At 47.7% G+C, this 14771-nt stretch overlaps 1 protein-coding gene across 3 annotated transcripts in view; it reads left to right on the top strand.

Annotated features, from left to right (window-relative positions):
• SEC14L5 (SEC14 like lipid binding 5) overlaps positions 1-14771 on the top strand; it is a 58784-nt gene that overhangs the window by 12594 nt on the left and 31419 nt on the right. The gene's annotated exons all lie outside the window — the stretch shown is intronic.

The following is a 14771-nucleotide window of genomic DNA, read 5'->3' as shown; positions in this document are numbered from 1 at the left end:
GCCTCAGTTCCCCATCTGTAAAATGGGGATGATAGTACTACCTGTCTATTCAGGCTGTGAGTGTTGTGGGGTAGGGAGTGTATGGACCGCACTTAGCACAATAGGGCCCCAATCCCAGCAGTGCCTAAAGGACTCAACCAGAGTAAATAACAATAATGATAATGGGATGTGTCTGGCTTTGATTTGTAACTCCTCGGTGCCCATGTGTATTCTGTTGTGGAGCGTAGATTTTTAAATAGCTTCGTATGTGCTTCAGGTCCTATTTAAGGGAGGTACATATTGGGGTGTAAACAGATTGACTGACTGTTTCTTTAAACTCTTCTGTATTATGCCTTCCCTGATCGCCGCCGCGGTTGTTGAAAGGTACATACAGTCCTCTGTCTGACCCGACAGCTCATTTGTCTTGTGCCAGGTGCTGTAGAGATGCATAGTAAGACAGTCTTAAGAGCTTACAATCTAACTCAATAAGATAAAGGGTGAGAGAAAGGGGTATAACATGCAAGCGTGGTGGTGACTAGGGAATGTCATGTTAGTTTAATGGGTTGGTTTGCAATAGAATGACAGGTTCAGTGCATCCATCCATAGGATCCATGGATCCCTCAATCCACCCCATATGGATACAACAATGGCTTATATTGTCTATATGACAAGACATGCAGACAGGAAGGGTATCTAGGTCAACTGCAGTCCAGTGTTTTATAAAGTTTACAATATTGATGCATCCTAGTATAAAGTTTGAGGAGTCCCTAACAGGTTAAAAGTGCAAGTCTAGATTATATCCCAGACCGGCAGAATCAGAATTGTAACAAAAAGGTATGTTACACACGCTTCTGCAGCCTCCATTTTCACGCTTGGATCCTGTTAGCAGGAGAGTATTCCCCCTGAGCAAGGAGAGCAATCTCTGTCTGAGCAGCTGGAATGCTGCAGCAGATGGGAGAGAGCTTTGCAGAGCAGCCGAAGAGATTGGATGGAGCTCTGAGTACAGCATCTCTGTAACTGAAGAAGTGCTGGAGAGGCACTGGCCTGCAGGTGCATGTTACCCACTCTGCCCTTGAATGTTTTGCGACTGACGCACAATGGCACTTGGCAGCGAGCAGACTGCGTGCCCACTGCTCCGAGGCTCCTTAGGAGCTGCCGTGACCTAGAGAGTGACGCAGTTTTCAGAGTGTGACTGACATGGCATTTCTGGCTGACGCTAGCCCAGAGTATCTGTGAGATGAGCAAGAGGCGGAAAAAGGGTTTCAAAATAACTGTCCCTGTACACTGACGGGAGCTGAGCAACACATACATGGCCCATGAAATTGCCTAGTATAGATCAGTGCAGTACTTACAAAATGGATATTACTATGGGAAACCAAGTCTTACTTTAATGGAATAATTAAAACTATAGAAATTGGTCTGCACTCAGAAGGCAATGGTCTTTTTACTTGGATACCTGTGTCCAGCAATGGTCCATATCAGATATTTTTATAGGAAGATGTCTCCTCTTCCACTTTCCAGCCTGCCCTGTTAGTTCCTGGATTATCCTTAATGTGACTGGCAGAAGCGAACAGGTCTCGAGATACTTTTCAGAGCCCACAAAAGTCCTGCTGTTTTACGACCTGCTTCAGTGTGACCTGATGGTTTGAGGCCACAGTACCATGTTGTGCTGATGCAGTACGAACAGCATGACATCCTAATGCCCAGGTTACTGTCATTGGACAGATACCAAAAATGTCAGCCCTGGTTAGACACGCTGTCTTAGCTGCCTTCGCTTGTCCAGTTTCTGTACCCCCTCCATTATTACACAGAGTGGGAGTGAGCAGCATCAGCCTGAGCAGACCGCCTCTGATGCATTCCTCTCTAGCTGGTGGTGTGGGATGGTTCTCATGTACTGAATATGAAGTGTTGGATAAATGCTCTTTGCTGCTGAGAGCAAATGAGAGCAGCTATTTGATTCATCCAAGGCTCTGAAACAGTTGCTGGTTGCATTTGTTTACTCTGGACTTTAATATGTGTATTTTTGGGAACATCAAAAAATTCTTTCCCTTAACTGCCTTCTGTTGTTGATGCTCAGTATGTGGTACTGAGGCAGTGTTGGGGCTGAGACCCCTGTTGGCTTAGAATTATTTCACTTGAATAGTTGGGAGGGACTGACCCCAGAACTACATTCCTTTTGGGTGGCTCTGCCCTAGAATTCATGTAAGTTTCCTTTCACTGAAGGAGTCCATACAGTGTGTTTCAGGCCCTAGACTCTTCCTTCAGTCATATCCTCTCTCTTCTTGCTTGCAGACACATCACCATGTACTGTAATGATGTGATCTCAAGCTGAGCAGGGTCATTGTAGGTCAGGACCTGGATGGGAAAGCTCTAAGGGTCACCAGAGCGGGGTGTCAGTTTTTCAGTGGACTTGTACTTTTATCAGTACTGAATCAATGCCTGGCATGGTGTTAGGGGGCACTGTGCTGTTGGAGATGTCCTTATTATTTGTATTCCAGTAGTGCCTAAAAACCTGCTTGGGCCCCACTATACTAGATACATTGTATATAAAGAGAAGATGGTCCCTGCCATGAAGATCTCAATTGACAAAGTAAAGTTGAGGACCCTGGGCACTTGTGGGTGTTACATATTTCAGGCAGAGCACTTTCGGTAAGAGTGTAAGTCTGTTAACCAGAGTGTCCTGGCCAAATTCCAATCTGGGTTATGTCCTGCCTACTTGAATTCCCACTGCAGCTTCTGGAAATGACTGGTTGAAACTGTCCTGTCTTGCAGGGAAGTGCACGTGCATCACACCCTTGTGCATTTTATTTGTAATAACTTGGATCAAACTTTTCATGGGTCTGTATGTGTCCAGTGGTACATCTGGCCTGCTCAGCTCCTATCCCCAAGAGCCCTGCTGCCCCTGGATGCTTTGCTTCACTACCTTCCTTCTCCAGGGTACCAGACTTTCCACAAAGTGGGACAAGGGAAATGTGTCCAACTAGCGATCGTTCCTGAGTGGAGCGTGGCTTCTGGCCCCACTGCTGAAGGGTTGTTTGCAGAGTCCAACATATCCTGGTGGTTGATCATGTCTGGATCTGTGTGGTGCTTCCTGGGGGTACCCAGGGTTAGGGAGGCACCTCACTACTGCCCACCCTTAGTGCGAGGAAGCCTTGTCTGTGCCTGGCATTCAGCTCCCCCACTCCACCAGCCAGGTGCAACACACACACTCCCCTCTAGGTTAGTAATGGGCACATTCAAGCCCTGTGAGCTCCTCCCTGGGCACTCGTGGTATTCACAGATTTGCTGCTCCCAAAGGACCAGTACATCCCAGCTTACCAGGTCCACTTCAGATCACTGCTCTCCTTAACTCGCATCTGTCTATAGTGAAATCCAGTATTAGTTTAACAAAGCTCAGAGATTCAAGTAGCAGCAAATAGAAGTGTTGGAAACAAATGGCTACATACAAAATAAAATCATAACCTGCATTTTAGAGCCTAGAGTTAATTAACAAGACACTCTCCTGTCTAACCCGGTATTGCTTGCCCAGAATCTTTGCAGTGCTTTACAGCCAGCTGACTGTGACCCTTCTCTTATGAAACATCCCCTGTATGCTGTCAGTTTACCTCCTTGGTGAAGGATTCTGTGTATCTCTGTGCACTTCAGGATATACCAGCCCAGCTCTTTGTCTTTATTCATACACAGGATACCCCCTGCGGTTTTTTACCCTGTTGATTTTTGCAGTCTGTCCTTGTGTACCTGTATTCAGTATGCAAATAGACATATCATGCACAAATGGCCAGACGGAGAGATGGGTTTCAGCTACCTCCTGCCTGAAGGGAACATCTCCAAGCTATGTCACCTGCTGGGGTCCTGCCTTAATGCCAAGACCTTAAGAGCATCATTTTTCTCCTCTAAACTCCTTAAATATTATCTGTACATATATTTCACAATGGTTATGATGAGCAGTGGGCTACTGGCTCTTGATGGAGACCTCTCATGCTGCTCTTTAGTGAACTGTTATGCAGATATCTGACCATGGGTGTCCCTGTACAACCTTAGGTGCTGCACCCCCTGTGTCCTCTGCCTGTTGGCATCAAGACGACCTTCAGTAGGTTTGTATTTAGGTAACAAATGAAGGCGAATACTGTAGCAGAATAGCCTGACTGGAATGGTGTTTCCTGTCGGGTGGGAGATGGAGCAGGTCCGTGATTTCCAGGATAAGTGGCATCCAGCTACAGTGCATGTCATGGTCCTGGAAGGTCTGCTGTGTTGCCCAGTTGTGGATGCATTGTAATAACCAGCTGGAGCTAACTGAATCGTTCCTTTCACCGAGTCTGCAGGAATGAGGCAGATCATTGGCTCCTGTCCAGAAGGCACTAACACTAGATCAGTGTTTATAGCTCTGGAGTCCAGTGGATCTCTTACTGGCAGTCTCTGGGCTGGAGTGGAAGTAATTTGCTCAGTCGCAGAAGGCTCTCACCTGTCTCCATAACTGCTTTGCATGTTTTTGGAGGGGCTTTTCCCTTGGTGGAGTCCTGACTCCTCCATACCTTCCCTCCACCCCCAACCCCACCCACGTTATCTCTTGTGTTACCCTTGGGTAGATAAGAGACAGAGTTCTCTTATGATGAATATCATGAAGATTCTTTATTCTGTCTGCTGGACACACATGGCCCTTGGTTAGCCTAGGAGACCAACCCTAGAGCCTGAGCTGCCATGTATCACCGCACAGGGTCTCCCTAAGTGCTGGCCTGGCTTAACCAGACACAGAAAGGACTGCTGGCTACAGTCCACTCTCTTTGAGCCTTGGATGGTGATTGACACAACATCTGAACCATAGGGTTAGAAGGGACCATACGGGTCATCTTGTTTAATGGCCTGCCAAGATGCAGGATTTGTTGTGGCTGAACCATCCAAGAGAAGTGACTGTCCAGCCTCCTTTTGAAAACCTCCAGTGAAGGAGCTTCCACCACCTCCCTAGGCAGTTTGTTCCATGAGGGAGGGTCACAGCTCTTTCTAGAGTCAGTCAAAATGTCTCTTCCCCCACCCTGCCTCCCCGCACCAGCTAGAAGTGGCTACTAAAGAGCAATGCAACACCCCTCCTCTCCTCTGGGGGGGGGGGAGATGCTGCTTTGGAGCTTTTCAGCCCCAAACTTGACAACATACCTTCTCTCCCCTCTTTCCCTCCCCCACCCCCTCCCCCCCCAGGTTCCTCTGCAGTGGAGGATTGCATTGAGCTAGAACACAACCTTGAGGAGTCATGGTAATTTGCACAATGGTAAATGTGACTCCACGTAGGAAGGGATACGTTGTGTTTTGATGTGGTGTCAGCTGGTCTCGGTTGGCTCTAAGGTGAACCCTACTGTTCACAGCCCATTCGCATGACACAGCGGTCTCTGTCTACGCTGAGTGCTTCACATCATGTTAGCTAGTGGGGCCCCTATAGGTTATGTTGTAATGCGAGGTAATTTTTCCAATGTGGATGAGCCTTCATGCGCTTGCTAGACCCCTAACTGGGTTTTACGTGCAGTGATTTGTCCTCCATTTTCTCCCATCTCGATCTGTGCACTTGGGCCTGTTGTTCTTTCACGCCACTGTCTGCAGACTGCCCCACTGTGGGAGCCACGTGACCACAGAACCACTCTGGAGCAGCATTTGTAAGATGTAGGCAAGCGCGATTCCTCTGAGCCCAACTGCCAGCTCTCCTTCACAAATAGCTGCCTGGGTAGGCAGGGGACTCCTTCAGCATGGTGCTGGAGGCAATGCAGGCAGAGAACAAGCAAGAAGGTTGGTGCCTCACCTCGTTTTACCCAGCCTGCTGAAGGAGCTTTCTCCTAACATGCAAGGTCCAAACCAGTCACTTCAGCGGTAATGTGTACTAGCGGGGAATTTGTGAAGCCTCTCTCTAGCCTTAGAGAAGTGACTGGCATGGGGAGAAAGCCAGAGCTGTTCTGGGAATCGTTATGTAACACTGTGCTGACTTACTGTATAATCCCCTTCAGTTTCCTTTCATGAGCCGAGAGGATAATGTTCCCCTCAAGGATATTCTGGTATGAGGCTGGATAACCTAATTCTGAGCGCTGCCTCTCCAGAGCACGCAGGAAGTACTCAGGACTCGGCAGGTTCTGGGCTGAAACGTCTGCACATGTACAGCAGAATTATGCTGGTGAGGTGTTTTATTGCTTGCTCTGCTTTGGTGCTTGGCCGTCTGTGCTGTTAGAGGCAGAAATATCCCAGTCCAGACTCCTGAGGCACATCTGTTGTGTAATCTGTTTCTAGGTCACTTGCCTGACGGGTTATGGAAACCCACAGAGGAGAAGCAGGAGGAGTTGTGTAAAGATCAGATGCCCTGGGCATGTGCTCACATTCTCTGGGGCATGGTGGATGGCAGAGGGTAGGCAGGAATGCATCGTCTACTCCCTTATCCTGTGGAGAGGGGATAGGTGAGAGGGGCACCCCAGATGTGGGGAATTGTACTGAGTCACCTGCACCTTCTCTCTAGACCTTTATCCTTTGAAAGGGTTTGGGGGAGGATATGGAGGCTGGAAGGTGAGGGATAGGAACAGAGTAGCTTGGGTGGTGTAAGGGAGGGGAATGCCCCCTCTTTTCAGAAGGATTGTGACTTTTTTTTTTTTAGAGTGTCATTTCCTTTACTGGAGAGAGATCTCTCTCGTGTGGCACTTTCTCACTCGGGGTCCCCCAAGGTTCTCCCAGCACTATAACTTGACCCGAGTTTGTAACCTGTCATGGTATGGCTGGCTGGAAACATGGCTACTCCTCTGGGAGCTAACCCTGTGTCTAGGTCTGGGACTGTAACCAGTTGATAACACTGTTTGGTGGCCCCCTTAACCATGCTTATGGAACCAGGCTGGCCACTCTCTTCCTCTGGCTGTGTGCACGTTGCTCCACGTGCTGGTGGTGGTGGTCTGTGTGTGGTGCATGCTGAGCTGGTCTGGGCTAGCAGAAGGGATCGTGCTGTCGTGCACGGAGACGCGCTTGGCAGTGCGGACTTTCAGCCATGGCTGACCCATGACTGGTGTGAGGCAAAATGCTGCTGTGCGCGTAACTCGGCCATATTGGTTGTATCCAGTCAGATGGGTGTCCCAATTTGGTTCCAAAAACACGGTAGTACTTAGGCCCGGTGTGCATGTTAGGGTTTGTGCTGCTATTTCCCACTGTGGCTGCAGCTCCGCTGTTGGTAGCGCTAGACAGGACTCCAGTCAGCCACAAGTGTGCTAAGCCCAGAGTTACCTACCCCTGCTCAGAGCAGGTCTACGCTGCTGGGAACACCGGTGGCCACTGATGGGGTGTCTGCACCGGTTCTGTCGCAGCTGCCACCACCAGTGAAGCTGCATTGATAGTATAGCCGTGCAAAAGCTGGTGCTATAATCTCTGAGGTAGACAAGGCCATAGAACAGGATAGGCCTGAAGTGACAACCATTGTAGACCCTCCTTTCAAGGGGAAGGGGTCTGTGTGCAGCCTAAGGAAAAGTCCTTTTGCTAACTGTTATGGTGAGATTGGCACTTGGCTAATTGGGTGTATTCAGGGGTTGGAGTTGCCCAGGCAGCTGCTGCAGCTGTTCAGATCAGGTGCTCGGGGATTTTCTCCTGATCTGGTAATAAGTCAGCCCTGGAGAGTGATTGTAGCAGGAAGAGGCAGTTCCACAGTCTGTGGCCTGGATTCTGGTGTGGAGCCTTGGCAGATTCAGGCTGTAGGATTTGCAGGAAGTGAAAGCTGGAGGTGAGCAATGCTTTGCTCAATGAGTGTTTGTCCCAAGTGGGTCACTCTGAAAGGAGGGGGATGGGATGACTGAATCGCTCATTGCTGTACGCACTTGAATCATGTTGGATTGCCTACAGACTCAAAAGGAACTTAGCTCTTGACTAGTCCAGTGCCTGCAGAGTCATGACTCCAAGGGGCTTCTTCCTTGGAAGAACTCAGGGAAGAGTTACTGCAGCAAGGAGCTGGAAGGGCAAATGCAAGCAGGTTAGCTTGTTCTAATACTATGGCTGGGAACCTGAACGGGACTTAATGTTATGTTTGGCTGTGCTGTTTTTCTGTTTTGCATCTTAAACTCCATGGAGTGATTGGGGGGGCGGGGAGTGGCAACTGCTGGTTAATGTCAAAACTCTTCCTCCTTTCCCCTTTTAGGGTTGTGATTACTGCCTGTTGGAGGAGAAATGTGCTGGTGGGTCTAGCTGCTGAGGGTGAAAGCTCAGCCTCACACTTGGCTTCTGCTTAGCAGCGCACCCCTGTATCTCTGCGGTGATGAAAGGGATACCAGAGTGGACAATAGTGCTTTATGGGGTTTACCAGAGCACTGTGGTGCAGCTCTCCAATGTCTCCTCCACGTGACCCACAGGCAGCTGCCACAACCTACTGTAGTTTGAGTTGCTGTTTGTGTAGAGAAGATTAGCAGAGAGCTTAAGGTTGACATGTAGAAGAGGAATCCTTCTTCAAACCAGGAGATAAAGCTTATTTAAGATGTGTGTTTGGGCTGTTATCTTAGTTATTCCATAGGGGCTGTGTGCCTACTTCTAACAGGAAGGAGTGACTCATTAGCAGTGAGTCATTAGTTAGTGGCTGCTGTTTCTAAGCTTGTTGTTACTGGGGTAACCTATTCCATTGTGGGGAAGGCAGAGCAGTAGTGGTCTTTACTCTAGGTTGCAGAGTGGACTCCTGGTACCAGATCTGTGCTTGAATTCAAGAAGCAATGTGTCTCCTTTGCTTTAAGATGTTTCATGTTTTTAGATTTCATAGCGATTAAACCAACCTTTTTCTTACTAAAGAGGCCGTATTTAGGCCAAATTTGACTATCTTTAGGCTTTGTGAAAATGAGCTTTTTACCAAACCTCTGGCCCAAGCAAAATGGCTTTGACCTTCCCAAGGAAACAGCTGGGCAGAGAACGGCTGCCCTGCAGCATTGCATAATGTACTTGGGCAGTACACTAGTGCTGAAGCAACACTGCCTAGAAATTTGGCCTATAAAGAAAATGAAATTGACTAGTCTTACTTCATTATTTTAGAACTTGACCGAGCAGCAATATGCGTAGCTGCCCTGTATGCCTCCTGCCCTGAAGGAGGCCCATGCTAGGGGAAGTACCAAAAATAAACAGCATCAGGAGTGAAAAGTAAACTGAATATCTTAAGATCCGTTCCAACAATCTGTATTGGTAACGTAGTTAGTGACAGGTTGATTTATACAGGGACCTAAATTGATAGTGTCCCTTTGTGTGAACTAGTGCTTCATCCCAATAGATGTGCTGGAAAGGTGTCTGTCGTCTTGATACCTGAAAGAAAACACATGTTCAGGGGCCTTTCCTAGAAAGAAACTGGCACTGGGCAATGTTTTGCAGTCTTTTGCCGCCTCCTGTTACTGTGTGACTTGTGTTCTCTGGGCTCTTTGCTGGAAGCAGTGGTTTAGTTCCTACTCCATCTCACCTCCTAGGAGGTAGTAGGGTAACCTAGCCTGGAGAGTCAGGATTGAGGACACCAGGACTGACTTCCAGGAGGAGATGTAAAACTGAGGAAATAAAGGAAAACGAAGGGCTGCTCCAATCTCTCAATTTAGGCAAATGCTGTGCATTACTGTACGCTTTCCCTGGCAATGCAGGTTGTTTTCTTGACTTAGACTTCTTTTGGACAGTGAAGCTAGACTATCAGTTTCACTTTCTCCCCAGCACCCAGTCCTGCACTAGCCCAGTGCAGCAGATTGCATTACCGACACTACAGAGGAAAGTTTTTTTTTTTAAAATTGTGGAAGTTCTAATTTTTTTTTAAACTTATGGCAACTTTTCTATTCCTATTCAGTTCTGTGAAGCACTTGAAGATCCTCTGCTGAAAGGCATTAAGTGAAGAGAATGGAGTAATACACCATGAAAAACCCATTCCCCCTCCCCACCCTCAAATTTAGCTCCATTACAAACCTCTAACCATGTCAAGTTTTACTACATGAATGCTTCACATGCCATCACCTCCAGACCTTGCCTCCTATGCATGGAACACCCCTACCCCAAGCTTATCTGCAAGGCCTCCCCTGAATTTTGTCCGTGTTTGAGTACCTCCTAATAACCCACTGCCATGCTGCTTATTGTGAATCAAGCTGATATGCATTCAAGTTGCTCTACTTGTCTGTCTGTCCTACAAGCTCCTTGGAGAGGAGGTTTTATGGAAAGTGCCTAGTATGGTGGTGGGTGCAACTGTAAATAAATGAACAAACAGGATCATGTACTGTACAAGGAGCTTATGACTCCTGCTGAAGTCCCTAGGGCAGACAAACTGAGGAAGATGGTGTGACGGGTTGGATCACAGAAACTGCCTTGGGAAGTGCCAGCTGATGTGCCAAGACTACTTCTGCCCCTGCTTTCCCCTGGCAGCTTGGGACTTCAGTGCCCTGCCTGGTTTGAGCCAGACCCACTAGCCTGCTGCAAACCCAGACCCAGGTCTGAACCACGTCCACTAACAGCTGTAGGCTTAATTGAAAGCAGCTTAAGAAGTGTTCCTGTCTTTAACACTCAGATGCCCAACTCCCAATAGGGTCCAAACCACAAACAAATCTGTTTTACCCTGTATAAAGCTTATAAATTGTTCGCCCTCTAAAACACAGAGAGAGATGCACAGCTGGTCGTCCCCCCCCGCCAGGTATTAATACATACTCTGAGTTAATAAGTAAAAAGTGATTTTATTAAATACAGAAAGTAGGGCTTAAGTGGTTCCAAGTAGTAACAGACAGAACGAAGTGAATTACCAACCAAAATAAAATAGAACACTCAAGTCTATATCTAATACAGTAAGAAAAATGAATACAGATAGAACCTCACCCTCAGAGGAGTTCAGTAAGCTTCCTTTTACAGACTAGTCTCCTTCTAGTCTGGGTCCAGCAATCACTCACACTCCTGTGGTTACTCTCCTTTGTTCCAATTTCTTTCAGGTATCCTTAGCCTCTCTACCCCATCTCTTGAGCCAGCTGAAGACAAAATGGAGGGGTTTCCTAGGGGTTTAAATAGACGGTCTCTTGTGAGTGGATACTTCTCCCTTCCCCTGTGTAGAATTCCAGCTACAGGATGGATTTTTGGAGTCGCATGTCCATGCATGACTCAGAACTTACAGGTAGCAGTCATGGTTCACATCCTCATGTCTTTGACGTCCTTGAACGTCCTCATGTAGGCTTCTTATGTGGATTGGAGCCTTCCAAGATCTGTTGTCCGTTAAGTGGTCAATCAAGATGCACTTAACTTGCAACTTCCTTTCTAAAGAAGCTGATCAAAAGCCTTACTAAAGCTGTTTAAAATCAAACAAGTACACAGCCAATATTCATAACTTCAAATACAAAAATGATACATGCATACAAATAGGATGAATAGACTCAGTAGATCATAACCTTTACTGAGATATGTTACATGGCATATGTAGCATAAAACATATTCCAGTTATGTCATATATACATAAGCTTATTTCTATAAAGCCTTATAGGGTGCACCGTCACAGGTGGAAAGGGTTCTTCCTGCACCAGTCTCATGGATCCCTTCGGACTTCTTTGCTGTTGGTGCAAATGGAGGCTGGACTCAGCTATACGTGGGCTACTGGGTTAAGTTGCCAGAAACTCCCAGTCAATAGAGAGCAAATATGATGGACTTGGAAGACTCTCTTGTGTCACACACAAGAGCAAGTTCCTTCAGCCAACCAACCACAGAAGGGAGATCAGCTCAGATGTCATTATGTGCACAGTGCAGCCTGCCTGGGGGCTGTCAATTACCAAAGCAGTGTGTACACCCGCAGCATCTGGGAGGCTGATTTCCCACTGCCCATGCTTGTGTGGCCTGCTGCTAGGAATAGCACCCGCCCTTAAAATAGCACAGGCTTCTGAGGACACATTCCAGCTCCCCTGCTCTTAGATCTCTGAATGGAATGGTATAAATTTCAGGCGGTCAGCAAGCTCAAATATCCAGAGTAGGAAGAGAGACTATCCTGCGTGGAATTCTGGCCTTCAGAGCTCGCATCCTTAACTCACCCTCTGTCTGTTAGCATGTTCATCAAGTCGTGTCCCCACATCCTGTGTTCGTCTCTGCAGATCTCCCCAGGTCTGTAAGGCCTTCCATTAAGGCCATTCTCTTTTGATGAAAGGATGTTTTAAAGCAAATTTAAAAGCTTCCCAGAGCGATTGGCTAATCACCAGTAGTCTAATCTCACCAACACGATAAACTGTCTTATTGGCCAAAGGCGTCTTATTGTTCAAGCCGCTTGATTTGCTACAGGTTTTCAAGCCTCACTGGAATATTCACAATGCCAGACAGTGCCAAAGGATGCTCCTAGATATCCGGTTTCCATGCTGCACTTTGTTCTAGGGTCACAGAGCTAGGCATGCATCCCTAATTACCTGTTTTCTGAAACCTGCCATTGTTAGCGTACCAATCTCTCTTACAGAAGAGGAGGATGGGGTTAACATTCCCTGCTTCCCCCACCCTTCTCCAAATTCATGACCTTCACTGTCCCAAGACCACTGGTTTCACCCTCTTGTCCCCTGGAGGAAAAAACCAACCTCCTCCTCCTCCTCCTCTCCCCCACCCCCAAATTTTTCCTGGAGCATTTAGGCAAGGGTTACTTCAGGCAGTTCAGCCCAGGCATTCCTTGGCATGAGATTCTCAACACTGGGCCAATGAAAGCTTCAAGCTACCCCTTGGGCCACCAGGGTGTGGTATTACTTGGCACCTGCCTTCATCATTTCTGACTTGTATAATATATTACATATGCTGTTAACACTCCTGCAAAGATACCAAAAACCCTATTATGACTTCACACCTCTGCAGACTAAGAGCATGGCCATAGGAGGTAGAAACTGGTACAGTAGCTAGAAAGTGACCAAAGTGCCGGCAAGGACACATGCTGCGCTGTCAGTCTGGCACTGGCATGGTTCAAAAGCCTAGCTGCAAATTACAAATATTGTCTGTTTGAGTATCACCAGGCCCCTCACACACACACACACACACACACCCCACCTACCTCTGAATTGCCCTACAACTCTTCAGCAGCTAGCTTGACAGAGAAGTCAAAAGTTCAGCCTTGCCTCAGCGAAGGCTTCAGACAGCCAAGCCTACAGGCTAAAGGCAGATGAACATGAACTGACCTGCTCTAGCAGTCAGCTGCAGTTCAGGTGTCCTTTGTGCCGCACAGTCACATGGCAAGTTTAAACCCCTGCAAACTCCTATAGAATTGGCGGATCCCTTGGGTTTTGCTGAAGGCTTTTGTCTTAAGATAAAGATGGACCAAGGAAGAACAGCAGCTAGTTCTTGACACCTGCTCCACTCTTTGCTCCTGGCACCTGCCCCTAGCTCGGGAGAACCTTTCTGATAAACTAGCATTAAAAATATTTACCGAGCAAGATGAAATTCAATAAATACAAGTGCAAAGTACTACGCTCAGGAAGGAAAAATCCAAAGCATACATAGAAACGGCAAATAACTGGGTAGGTGGGAGTACTGCTGAAGAGAACCTGGGATCACAAATTGAATGAGAGTCAACAATGTGATGCGGTTGCCCCCCCAAAAAAAGTACAAGGAAAAAAAGGTAATAGCATCCTGGGGTGTCATATAAGACACGGGAGGCACTTGTCCCGCTCTGCTCGGCCCTGGTGTGGCCTGAGCTGGAGTTCTGTTTCTAGTTCTAGGTGCCGCACTTTCAGAAGCATCTGGACAAGTTGGAGAGAGTCCGGCAAATGGCAACAAAAATAAAAGGTTTCAAAAACCTGACCTGTGAGGAAAGGTTAAAAAAACTGGGCAGGTTTAGTCTTGAGAAAAGACGACTCATGGGTGACCTCATAACAGTCTTCAAATTTGTTAAAGGCTGTTATACTGAGGAGGGTGATCAATTCTTCTCCATGTCCACTGAAGGCAGGCTAAGTAGTAATTTGGTTTAATCTGCAGCAAGGGCAATTTAGATTGGATATTAGGGAAAAAAATTCTAACTATAAAGTAGTTGTCCCCAAATGGTGGGGCATGTCCCCTTAGGGGGGCCTGGCATGGCATGGCAAGGCCTGGGCCAGCCCCCATGGGCGGGAGGGAAGAGCCACCCAGCTCCACTCTGTCCCCAGACAGAGCCCTGGCTCCAATCCCCTCCCGCCCCTAGCCTCAGCCATGGCCCCTGGCTGCGGCTCTGCTCCCGGTCCCAGCCCCACCTCCAGCCGTGGCTGCAGTCCTGCTCCCACCCCCCAGACCTGCCCACAGCTGTGGCTTACCCTTGGGATAAGGGTTGTGTGTGTGATGTGAAAAGTTTGGGGCTCACTGCTATGAAAGGTTAATTGAACTGTGTACTAGGCTTCCAAGGGAGGTTGTAGAATCCCCATCGGTGGAGGTTTTTAAGAACATGTTGGGCAAACAGTTGTCAGGGATGGCCACGGTTTACTTGGTCCTACCTCAGCTTGGGGGTGGACTAGATGACCTCTTGAGGTCCTTTCCAGCCTTGCATTTCTAGGGCACTTTACTCAGAGAGGCCCAAAGGGAGTGAATTTAATTCTTCTGAATTTACCTGTCTCCAGCCAGTGCTAATGTAGTGCAAGTATCACACAAACACTTCATTCTTTATCCCCTGTTATTGTGTTGCTGGGGCCATGCACAGCTATGCTAAGGCACTTCAATTCTAACTTGCAGCTGTTCTGGTTCTGGCCTCTTCAGAATGCTGTTCGGTCAGGCAATACTTTTGGGACATGCCCAAAATTGGGAAGAGGGAGGAAGGAGGATTGGAAGAGGATGGAAATTAATGTAATTGTCTTACTTCTGACCTTATAGGGTTGCACCTCTGGTCTCCAGAGGTGGAA

This window comes from Lepidochelys kempii, chromosome 10 (genome assembly GCF_965140265.1).
Source record: "Lepidochelys kempii isolate rLepKem1 chromosome 10, rLepKem1.hap2, whole genome shotgun sequence".
Classification (NCBI taxonomy): Eukaryota; Metazoa; Chordata; order Testudines; family Cheloniidae; genus Lepidochelys; species Lepidochelys kempii.
This window is presented reverse-complemented; position numbering and strand designations above follow the sequence as displayed.